The sequence below is a fragment of the Culex pipiens genome, chromosome 3 (assembly GCF_016801865.2).
Source record: "Culex pipiens pallens isolate TS chromosome 3, TS_CPP_V2, whole genome shotgun sequence".
NCBI classification, from domain to species: domain Eukaryota; kingdom Metazoa; phylum Arthropoda; class Insecta; order Diptera; family Culicidae; genus Culex; species Culex pipiens.
This window is the reverse complement of record NC_068939.1, coordinates 134,208,312-134,221,192: the sequence shown is the minus strand read 5'-3', so window position 1 is coordinate 134,221,192 and position 12,881 is coordinate 134,208,312. Positions and strand designations below refer to the sequence as shown.

Genomic DNA, 12,881 nt, shown 5'->3' with positions numbered 1-12,881 from the left:
TTTTGTATTTTTGTATTTTTGTATTTTTGTATTTTTGTATTTTTGTATTTTTGTATTTTTGTATTTTTGTATTTTTGTATTTTTGTATTTTTGTATTTTTGTATTTTTGTATTTTTGTATTTTTGTATTTTTGTATTTTTGTATTTTTGTATTTTTGTATTTTTGTATTTTTGTATTTTTGTATTTTTGTATTTTTGTATTTTTGTATTTTTGTATTTTTGTATTTTTGTATTTTTGTATTTTTGTATTTTTGTATTTTTGTATTTTTGTATTTTTGTATTTTTGTATTTTTGTATTTTTGTATTTTTGTATTTTTGTATTTTTGTATTTTTGTATTTTTGTATTTTTGTATTTTTGTATTTTTGTATTTTTGTATTTTTGTATTTTTTGTATTTTTGTATTTTTGTATTTTTGTATTTTTGTATTTTTGTATTTTTGTATTTTTGTATTTTTGTATTTTTGTATTTTTGTATTTTTGTATTTTTGTATTTTTGTATTTTTGTATTTTTGTATTTTTGTATTTTTGTATTTTTGTATTTTTGTATTTTTGTATTTTTGTATTTTTGTATTTTTGTATTTTTGTATTTTTGTATTTTTGTATTTTTTTTTTGTATTTTTGTATTTTTGTATTTTTGTATTTTTGTATTTTTGTATTTTTGTATTTTTGTATTTTTGTATTTTTGTATTTTTGTATTTTTGTATTTTTGTATTTTTGTATTTTTGTATTTTTGTATTTTTGTATTTTTGTATTTTTGTATTTTTGTATTTTTGTATTTTTGTATTTTTGTATTTTTGTATTTTTGTATTTTTGTATTTTTGTATTTTTGTATTTTTGTATTTTTTTATTTTTGTATTTTTTAACATACGAGGCAGAAGAGTTTGAAAAATTGAGAATTGTAAACGAAAAAAATCAGACGAAAAAGCTTGTCCCAATTTTCGTAGAAAACATGCACAAATTGAATATCGCTTAACTAAGCCAGAATTGCCATCGTTCACGTTCCAACTTGGTTCCAAGTTGTGTTGCGTGGACCAGCCCACGAGGCCGTCGTGTTTTCTCGAAGTTTCCGATGTGATCCAAAACCAGCTCCAGATAATTGCTAATCTGGTGTTACGCAACGAGACGTGATTTTCGGCCAAAGTTGGGCTCAATGGCGGGGAAATTTTCCAAACTCTCCACGGGGCGGGCGCCTGAGCGCGCTGAAGATGATGGGATTAATGAGCACATTGTTGGTCCTGGCTCGAGGTTTGTTAGGGTGGTGCCGGCGGAGGCTTCCATGTGTTATTTATAGAAATATGGTGGAATATGTTTTGATCACCCTAAGGGGCTGGAGTCCCGGCTGGGGACTGAGATGGAGTTTGGCTGGTGCTACGTGACATAAGCAGCGAATCGGGACGGAGCATTTTGTTGGCTTCTCCCACGTGGGTGGAAGTTGAATTAATCAAATTTGTTCTATTCAGTTTTCGAATCGATTTAACTTTATATTGTGATTAGCTTGCTGTGTGTTTAGGACTGGAATAATTTGATTGAATGATAAATAAAAATTGTTGAGCTCTATCCATCGAAATTTGAAAATTAATTAAAGCTTTAAAAATTTGAGTAAAATCAGTATAAAAGGATAAACTCTCAAATGTTTGGTGGGACCCAAAGAATCGGTCTTATTTCCATAGAATATTCAAACTCGAGTGCACAAATAAGGTTCATTTTTGTTTTTAAAAAGATCTTTTTGTAGCTGCTTAGAATATAAATACACCATAATTTCGAATGCTTTCCTCGCTCCTTTCCCTAAGTCGTCATTACTTGTCATTCTGGTTCAGAATGCTCCAAGACCGGAAAAAGGTCGCACATCCCATTCCAGCGCAGCTCCGGCAGGCCACGATAAAGGTATTTATGCTAAAAAGGACGGCTGCTTTTTTTCTTCATTCTTTCTTGTCATGCACATTTCCATACGAATATAGGAAATGTTTCCTTCTGGTTCGAAGGACGCCAAGAATGAGCCCGAAACTAGGTCATCATGTGGCAGCCAAGAATAGAGGGGGAGGGCGTGCGAAGAAAGCTTTTGCGTTTTAGTAGCTTTGCTGACCCTGAGGCGATGGCTGTCTCAAGATGGGGATTTGATGCAGGCGTAAGCTGTGTCCTTGTCACGAGTTGGAGAGGGCCCACAGTAGGAGAAAATTAGCTGGATTGTTTGAAGATTCGAAAAATTATTTATCTTTTGAAATATTTGGTAAAATATTTGGTTTCCAATGCTCTGAAAAAAATACATGTTTATTAGTGAAACAGCCTCCTTTGTTCGTAGTACACCATGAAAGTCTATAGTACTTTTATCTTCTCTACAAATCTTAAGCACAACGCAATTCATTTTTCTGCTGAGAAGTGCCAAACATTCAACAGGCTACAAAGCTTTTCAGACAAAAGTTTGAGCAGAAAAAAATATCAAATCCTCTACATTAGTCCGGAACATTAAGTAAATCCTCGATCAATCCTTGAACACCAAGTGAATGTTACTTTGGAACGGCAAACATCGTTGAAATCGATGGCCTTGCAGTAATGGCAAGCCTCTGGCTGGCACCTCCCTCAGCCAGGGCAGTTTTCATCGTTACGTAACACTTTTATCCGTTTCTTTTCCTCAACAACTGATTCTGGCTGGCTGGCTGGCAGGCAGACAACTTCCTCTTGCTCCATCATCAGCGTCATATTGTGGTGGTATGATATGGTTTGGTTTGGTCTCTGCCAATGATGGCTCAATGTTGTAGTGATGCCAGCTGCTTTATCACTGGTAGGAATAGGAGGATTTGCTGTAAGTCTGTATACAGCTTACAGTCACGCTTGTCATATGGGAAATGTGACAATTAATAATTATCTTGTTTTAATTTCACCATTTTCAAAATACATGTGCAACATTTGAACACCAAATAAGATCAAAATCAATAATATGAAATACAACGTCGTTCAGGGGTGACAAGGAGGTGAGATTGGGTCAAACACATTTTTGCATTTTTGTATGATCTAATCTCACCTTTCTTCTACATTTTTAAATTTATTTTATTGCGATGTGAACATTTCTCACATAAAAATGTCCATGCACACTAGGGTGTCTGCGCAAAAATTGTCATTTTCAGACGCTAATAACTTTTCAGCAAAACATCCAAAAAATATGGTGTCTTCGGGAAAATTGTTCTAAATTTAATGAAGGTCCTACATCTGAGAATTGATAAAGATTGGACGACTATGGCGCCCTCCACAGGTAAAAAAAAAGTAAAACAGTTGCTTTTCTCCATACATTTTGACGATTTTTCCCCATTCAAACTTCAAGCGATTAGAGGCAAGGGTTCCCGTGGTCAGGATGAGCTCAAATTTGGAATTTTGCCTAGTGATGTGTCAACATTCGATTACAGGGGGTAGCACCGAGAAAGCCCCGATTTGGACCACCCTAATGCACACTGTTGTTCTTAAAAGATAAATGACTTTCCTGGGTAATAGCTGAATCGAAAATAATTTTATATAAAAACTCAACAAATCGCGTGAAAAAGTGAATACAGTTGACTCTCTGGTTGTCAATATCCAAGGGGCCGTCGAAAAAGATAAGTATCCGTGTACAGAACATGGCAATCATGGCAACGTCCAACAAACAAAAACAAACAAATGTCAAACACCCTTCAAAGTTTAGTTTCTCAAAGAAAAATGTCTATGCAAGCCATGAGAATGGGAAATTATTGACAACCGGAAGAGATTTTTAAAGCAAAAAGAATCCAACGGACCGTCGAGGAAGAGATCCTTCAAGCAAGAGAAAATATCGAGGAATCAAGAGAATCGAAGCATGCAGTTTGAAGGGACTGAATAATTCTTCGGTACATGGAGCAATATTGATATCGAGAAGATCAAGAGCCAGAGAGTCGACTGTAATTCAAAACGTTGAAAAGGACTAGAATCAGGTATCAGAATATCATAATTAATTGCAAAAAAAAACCATAAAAAAGAATCAAGTTTGATATAAACAGAGATATACCAAATTTCGTAAATTAAAAAGTGACTTTCTCCAAAATTTCTGGATTTAATTCCCATTCAAACGATGAACACTGCCTACTAAGATATTTTTAATGATGAATATATTTTGTTGAAACATGAAACTTATATCAAATTTTGATTACATTCATGAAAATTATTTTAACCCTTTGAAACCCAATCCCGCCTCTAGACGAACTTCGATCTAAAAATTCGCCAAAAATCCATTTGTTAAGGTCGTAGAAGCTGTCCTTCACTCTTGCGACAATGACTGTCAATGATGGTTTTGAATTCAGGGTCCAGAAATAGTAAATTGAAATGAAAAAATAATCACGATATGTAAAATGCTTCTACAAACAACACAAAGAAAACCATTTTTTGATTGATACATTCTGAATCAAGATTTGAATGTTTTTCTAAAACAAACATGGCCGCCAAATGGCCGATCTGGAATGATGCCTTCCAGAGCCTTAACCACTTTGCTTTGCCAATGTTTGATTTTTTTTCTGGGGTCAACTTTAGCTGTGTTTCTAACTAACATTTCCTCTATATTTTGTGAAAATAAGTATGCAGTAATTTTTGTAGTGTACCAGACTATGCCTCTAAGCATTTTTAAAAATGTAAATGATGGTGGTATCGTTCTATAGAAGAAAATGTGAAAAACAAGCAAAACAAATAAAAAAGTGTCTATAAAACATGAAAAATCTAGATAAGCAAAAGGTAATAATAGGATGTGGTAGAATAAGCCAAATACTCTCAGAAACAAACATAAACTAAACAAGATAAATGCAAATTTAAATACTAAAATTTAAACAAGAAAAACATAAAACAAGAGAAGTAAAATTTTTCGCAGAACAAATGTTGCACAAAATCGCATCCTAAACTCGAAGTAAATAAAGAAATTCGAAACAAAATTTGTGCAGTAGAGGGTTAATTGAATCATCAAAAAACTCAGTATGCGGTGTTCATCATTTAAAAAGGAATTTGATTCAGAAATTTCGGAGAAAGTCACTTTTTATTTTACGAAATGTTGTATACCTCTGCTTATATCGAACCAAAATTGATACTTTTCTTAGGAAATTGTTCAGAAAACTGTTATCTACAATGTGATTGATTCGAAAATGTTTTAAAATGTCATAGTGTCATATATCAGCTTTTAAATTATATACTATCAGTTTAGCAGTGTTTTATGCTCGAATTTGTATCCGAGCAAACTGTTTCTGTATTTTCATTACAAATTGTACAAAGAAAAGATTTTTTTTCGGTCGTTTTGAGGTTTCCAGCTTGGATTTTGGGGTTATTTCAAAGAAAGCTAGAAAACTGATAAATTTGGTTTGGAAACTGTTTGTAGGAGGTCAAATATATAATGTAGAGTCATTTGAGGCAAATTCATAAGAAATTTGATGAATCTGAACAAGAACTCATCGATTTAAATCGACTTTCCTAAAGAAAAACAATATCGAAAAAAAATCTTCAAAAAAATTAGCACTTCTTTCATGGTGCCAAAATATCACAATTGCCGAATTTTTGCCTTCCTCACTGAGGTAAGGCTATAATTCTGCTCTAAAATTGAACTTTTTATTTAAAGCTCGAAAACCCACCTTGATGTAAACATATCGACTAAGAATCGAAAACTGAACAAATGTCTGTGTGTGTGTATGTGTGTGGGTATGTGTGTGGGTATGTGTGTGTGTATGTGTGTGTGTATGTGACCAATAATGTAACTCAGTTTTCTCAGCACTGGCTGAACCAATTTTGACCAAACCAGTCGCATTCGACTTGGTTTAGGGTCCCATACGGTGCTATTGATTTTTTTGAAGTTTCGATAAGTAGTTCAAAAGTTATGTATAAAAATGTGTTTTCGCATATTTTCGGAAATTGAATAAATGGCAGTAAACTGAACCAAACATCATCATGTTACACATCGTTAGTTAGGTAATTAAAAGACCTTTCCAATGAGTCCAAAACATTGGTAATCTGGCAACCCTGTCTCGAGTTATAACCACTTAAGTGATATTTATGTACTTTTTGTAGCCGGATCTCATTTAAATGTATGTAAACAATGTCCGGATCCATCATCCGACCCATCGTTGGTTAGATAATCGAAAGAACTTTCCAACGAATCTAAAACATTGAAGATCTGGCAACCCTGTCTCGAGTTAAGTGATATTAATGTACTTTTTTGTAGCCGGATCTCACTTAAATGTATGTAAACAATGTCCGGATCCATCATCCGACCCTTCGTTGGTAAGGTTAACAAAAGATTTTTCCAACGAGTCTAAAACATTGAAGATCTGGCAACCCTGTCTCGAGTTCTGACCACTTAAGTGATATTTAGGTACTTTTTTTGTAGCCGGATCTCACTTGATTGTATGTAAACAATGTCCGGATCCATCATCCGACCCATCGTTGATAAGGTAATCGAAAGACCTTTCCAACGAATCTTAAACATTGAATATCTGGCAACCCTGTCTCGAGTTCTGACCACTTAAGTGATATTTATGTACTTTTTTTGTAGCCGGATCTCACTTAAATGTATGTAAACAATGTCCGGATCCATCATCCGACCCATCGTTGGTAAGGTAATCGAAAGACCTTTCCAACGAGTATAAAACATTGAAGATCTGGCAACCCTGTCTCGAGTTCTGACCACTTAAGTGATATTTATGTACTTTTTTTGTAGCCGGATCTCACTTAAATGTATGTAAACAATGTCCGGATCCATCATCCGTCCCATCGTTGGTAAGGTAATCGAAAGACCTTTCCAACGAGTCTAAAACATTGAAGATCTGGCAACCCTGTCTCGAATTCTGACCACTTAAGTGATATTAAGACCTTTCCAACGAGTCCAAAACATTGAAGATTTGGCAACTCTGTCTCAAGCTATGACCACTTATGATACCACTTATGAGCCCTTGAGTGATATGTGGGTTTTTTGTATTCCGGAACTTAACGAAATTAGACGAAATTTATGTGCAAACCCATCATATCACATATCACCCATTGTTGGAAAAGAGTGAGGAAGGCACCAATCACATAGGTGGATTAAGTTAGTTTTTATCTTAAGTTTGTTCTGGGAAACACACCGTGTCACAACTAACGCTTCCAAAATGATTATTATATTCAATTTCATGATTGCCTTGTTTTTTTTATAATTTCATATTTGTTTAATTTTGATTATTGAAAATCAGATCACTATTTGCTGCGATATTGGCGTTTGAATTAAGAGTGGTTTGGTGACATCTTATTTTTTTTTCTATTTTACATCTCAATCAAACTTTTAAGATTTTGTAGTTTTCCTAAAAAATCACACACACATTATTGCCGTCGGTCACTTGCTCAGCATGATTTCAAAAATTACAGGACGAATTTACTTCCAGCGTTTAGACTTCTAGGAGGGTGGTTAAGAAAAAGCGATTTAATTTATTTTTGGCCGATTTTTTTTTTTTTTTTTTTCAAAGCAGAAACACCAAACTTCATTGCTTCAATATGATGACCAAATCCAACCAAACGGTTAGCACAATCCCCTTTTAAAGGTTAGATTTGACCCTCTGATTTTATAAATACCAAATCGATCCATCCCTTGTTTGTAGAAATAGGTAAACAAATGTCATTTTTTGCGTTAATTGAAACCACTGGCTTTTTTCTGGTGGACAAATGAAGAAACTCAAGATTAAGAGGCCCAAATGTGAGTTTATCCGTTCAATAGTTTTTGAGATAACGGCAAACATGTGACCGACGACAAAATAGCGTTTTTTAGGAATATCGTCATCAGGTGTCACATTGGGTCTGGGGGGTGAGATTGGGTCATACAAAAATGCTTAAATTTTTATGACCAAATCTCACCCCCTAGACCCATTGTCACCCCTGATGATGCTACGACAATATATTTCAACGCTAGTGTCTAGCAAAGTTCTTCAAAAAGCATGTAAAGTAGATATTCCAGACAACTTATGCTGAAAATTTAAAAAAAGATTTGGATGAACCCAAGCAAACGCAAGCCAAATGAATTTTGAGTGGGGAGGAAGAAATCGTCCAATGTCAATAACTGTTGTCCAATACTGTATAAGCTTTCCTTTTCTTGGTTCCCAAATCACCAACATGCCTGTCGATGAGGTTCTTCGCATTTATATGAGGATAATACCCTACATTATCTTCATTGTCACATTAAACAGCCCTGAATTTGATCCGTAACTTTGCTCGAGCACCACTGCCTCAAAACCACCAGCTCATGATCCGACCACGGATAAGGCTGAACCCACTTTTGAAACTGCCATTCCGTTCCGAAGGGTGTTACTGCTGCAGAAGATGACGACGCCGACAAACGTCGAGTGTCATCCTCTGGAATGACGACGCAAGACAAGACAAGGACGACTCCAGCACGAAAGCGGGGCTGAAGCTGTCAATCGAAAGAATGACTCAAGTGATTGTCACCATAATGCGAAAAAGTTGGAGCGGAGCAAAAAAAAAAAGTCAACTTCCGTACTCGTACATATCCTGGATTTGATGTCACGGCCTTGAGATTCTGGGCATGGGAATTTTGTTCGATGACGATGGTAGAATTTATTTTTGTATCATCTCCGTCAAACGACCGCCATTCATCATAAACGAGCGAATCCTCGCCGCAAAATCAACCAACGAAAACGTGTCATTTATGCGGTTTGGAATCGACTCCCACGCACGCATTCGTAATGACTCTCGGTATCACACGGCAGCGTTACAGGATTCGTTACACAGTGTCTGACTGTTATTGATTACGTTCTCGGCTTGGTTCGGTCGGTGTCACGTGTCACAACCGGCAGAAGGGCATAATTAATCATGCCCTGTTGGCTGGATGGTTGGATCATCCATTCCAGCTCCGACTCCTATGTAACGAATGTACGTTACAATTCCGGAGTGATGGTGCTTCGTGCTGGAACGGAACGTTGATGCTGATTGCGTGATGTCTTCCTTTGGAGCCAGTCCAGGATGATTGAATAGCTGGGAACTGGGGCGAGCTATAAGCACTTTTTCTGCGTAAACATGTGTTTTTATATAAGAGAGAAATTTGAGGAATTGTGTGGAAAAGCTTGGGGAACGGTGTAGAACTGTTCAGAGGCTTGTTGCGTTTCCATTTTTGAACTTCTAATCAATGCACACACTCAGTTGGCTTCTTCTAATCTAATCTTATCTAATCTAATCTTATTTAATCAAATCCTAGCGCAGCCAATCATTCGAAGGGATCCTGGAGAGTGCCTTAGGTTAGATTACTCCTAGCTTTCTTCTTGTCATTTATTAGCATTTGTAGTGCGCCATTGCATCGGAATGCATTGAAACACCACAGATGTTAAAGTGGCCAGGCCTACTGCGTAAAGTCGTATCGCAGAGACATGATTTGTTGAAGTGGGTTGAGTTTATGAGTTCTGAATCAACAGGGGAGGAAGAAGCGTGGGGATACACCACCATACGCTCCGAGATTTGGTTTATTTGTTGGGAGCACCATGCTAAGATATTATACCCTCTGGGACATTGTATTTCCACAAACGCCCTGGACACTATTTGCCGTGGCTATAGCGCCACAACTCGCTCTCTGTAACAGTATTCCTAAATTTAGTCCATGCACACCAAGTCGTCATGGCCTACACAGCAAAAAATCCGATTGTAAAATCGCATGCAAAAGCATGCACATCACCTTCGTCAAAATAAATACTTAATATTACACACTGCATGTACAAATGCATACAATTTCAGTCAAGTAGGTTTCCCATACAGATGGGCTACATATTTCAGGGTGTATAATCACATAACATTGCACAAAATAATGCAATATTTATTTAACACCCAGGCCTTTTACACGCAGCTGGATTACTACTTTTTTAGCTGTGATAGTGGATGGCATTTTTGCTTACCAATCCAAAGGACAGGGGATCGAACCCCGCCTTGATTGACTTTGGTTTTTCTTCCAAATATTTATCATTTCAAATTTATATGGTCTTAACTTTCTTGTTGGCAGCAGGTGGGAATCGAACCCAGAACCATTTGCTTACAAAGTGAACACCGTAACCAGCCAGCCACGGCCGCTCTCATTTGCTCTTCGCAAAAACAGTTAAACAGAAACCAAAACCTAACAAAGTTACATAGTTTTTGGATGCATCTTGAAAATTAGCAGAACATTTCAATTTTGCTAATATTGTCCATCCGATAATTATAAAATAGTAGTTTATGCAACAAGTTGCAAAAAGAGGATTTTTTCAGCACGAGTCGTACATTTATCCAACGAGGTTCACTGAGTTGGATAAATACGAAGAGTGCTGAAAAAATCAAGTTTTGCAACGAGTTCCATACAACATTTTTTGCAATTCCGAAAAACACCCAATGAGTGAAATTTTAAGTAAAATTTTCATGTATTTTGATAATAAATCGCTTAAATCAAAAAAATGTTGAAAAGTGTTACTTTTCGAAACAAGTGCTGAATAGTTCAACTTTTCAGCACCCATTTCAGTGCTGAAAAGTAGAACTTTTCAGCATTTATTTTTAAAAGTGTTGCTATTCGATTCTGTTATTTTTGGTACAGAAAAGTAGGCTATTTCGTCGTTCAATAATGACAGGAAAAGTAAGTAGTTTCACGACGGAATTGCAAAAAAGTGTTTTCTCCACCGCATTCTATGAAATTAACCAGATATCAACGACTTCAAAAAAGTTTATAAATAAAGAAAACATTTTAGAACATATTTAAATAAGTTCTTGAAAATCAGACATTTAGTCATTCAACAATATCTCTTTTGATTCACTGGCTAAACAATTAGAAATTTCAAGTCGATTCAAAATATATTTTTTTTGCAAAAATCCGCTTTTGAGTAATAAGATTTTCAAAATTAATTTGGCAGTTTTGCAATTTCTTGAAATTTTAGTTTCGAAAAAGAAACTTCAGTCTTCATTTCTAGAGTTTTTTACAGATCCTATAAGCTATTGTGTTTCATATGTCATGTCATTTGTCATAGGACCTATTAAAAAAACCCAGTGCAATCAAGAATCTCAGAAACAAACTGTTCTTAGAGTTTTGAAAATGTTTCAAACTGTCTTGGTATAAAATGGCAGAGAATTTAAAAAATAATTTTGTGATCCTCATTAGTAAAACAAAGCTCTTTATATGAAAGACTCCAAGTTAAGCATTGTTTAATGATTACATTTGTGTCCGAGCAATATGTTGATGTACATTCATAACAAATGATACACAGAAAAGATTATTCTTGGGTCCACTTGGTGCTTCCAGCATTGATTGGAGTAATTAAAGAGAATGCATGAAATCTGGTAAATTTGGTTTCGGAAGGTTTTTATTTAAAGGCAAAATATAGATCGAATACGTAATTAAGAGTCTCTCAAGGAGTATTCATAAGACATTTGATAGCTTTGTACACGAATCCACCGATTCGATTTTCAGAGGCCTTTCTGAAAAAATATTCAACAAAATCGTGAAAAAAAATCAAAGCTGTTTTGTTAAAACGGTTTCTCGACCTTTAGGCTCTTGGCTTTATAATTTTATAAAAAATAAACAAATAAACCAGCTCATAGAGCCAATCTCATCAGAGAAGTTTTCAGTAAATTTCACAATTTCCAAGAAATCCCAGGGCATCCAAGGATTTGAATTAATCATATTTCATATTCATCATGTTTTGGTTGATTGCAGCCACCACCCAACAAATCCATTCATGGTAAAACACTAATTGATCCAATTTGAATAACACTGATATGTCTGCATTCCAGGAACTTCCAAGTCGACTTTGTCATGCTATCTTGTCACACGTCAACGTGTGACGTTCGGATCAAAACGCGATTCACGCAAAGTAAACAATAACAAACACGTTTTGTTTGGTTGACCATTCTGAGCATTGTCCCGAAGTATGAATAAATTTGATTGTCGGAGTCCCGAGTTTTAATTACAAATGTTTACGGTAGTCGGATATGTACGTGTGTCAAACGCGTTCTGAACTGAAATTCATTTGGCCAGTTGTCGCACTGACAGCAATTTTGAGGGAAGAAAAAAACTAACTTATTAAAGTCAACTCAATTTAGCCCGAAATTCACGTGCGACAAAATAGCATGACAAATACGAAGTGATGTAGGCAAAAAATGCTGCACCGTTTGAAACCAATTAAAGTTTCCCCAACACCAATCAAGCCTGGTATCCCACGTTGTGTACGTACACTCACAATTATCCCCGGCACACAATGATGTCTGCAAACTACTAATTGCATGTTAATGATTCATGTTTGCACCGGTTGTAATTGCGCGCTGTTTCCTCTTGATTTGATTTAATTAGTTGGTCCTTTGTTGCTAAAAAAACTAACCCATTCACTGCTTAAACATCATAACATTCTTATAGAGGGCATTGGGAGCAGGTGTCGTTGTAACTTTTGCCATGAGTATGTATGGGTTCTGCGATGATTTAATAGTTTTGTGAATTCCTGAACGTGGTTTCGCCAATGATTTTTTGTGCAAATCTGCTTTGAAATAAAAAATAACTCATTTTAGTGCTAAAAAGTTCAACATTCCAGCAACTAATATTGAAAAGTAAGACTTTTCGACACTGTTTTGATTTGTGAGTTTACCAAACTTACGGACGTTAAACAATAGCGGGGAAGCAAACGATTAACTGAAAAGTTTCAAAACCGTTTTTTTTCAGCACTCACCGAATTCATCCAACTTTGCAGAGCCTTGTTGGATAAATGTTCGACTTGTGTAAAAAACATTACTTTGTAACTTGTTGCATAAGTTATTGTTTTGCCGTTATATATATCTCACTGTTATAAATATGTCATCTAAATTGGGATCGATTATTTCTCCTCATGCGAAATTCTTTTCAAATAAATTCCCTGAAAAGTTAACTCCAAAAGCCTAT

The 12,881-nt window shown here is 35.4% G+C and overlaps 1 protein-coding gene across 2 annotated transcripts in view; it reads right to left on the bottom strand.

The window, feature by feature from the left end:
• The window catches only part of LOC120422105 (TLD domain-containing protein 2), a 418,926-nt gene that overhangs the window by 335,766 nt on the left and 70,279 nt on the right, over positions 1–12,881 (bottom strand). The gene's annotated exons all lie outside the window — the stretch shown is intronic.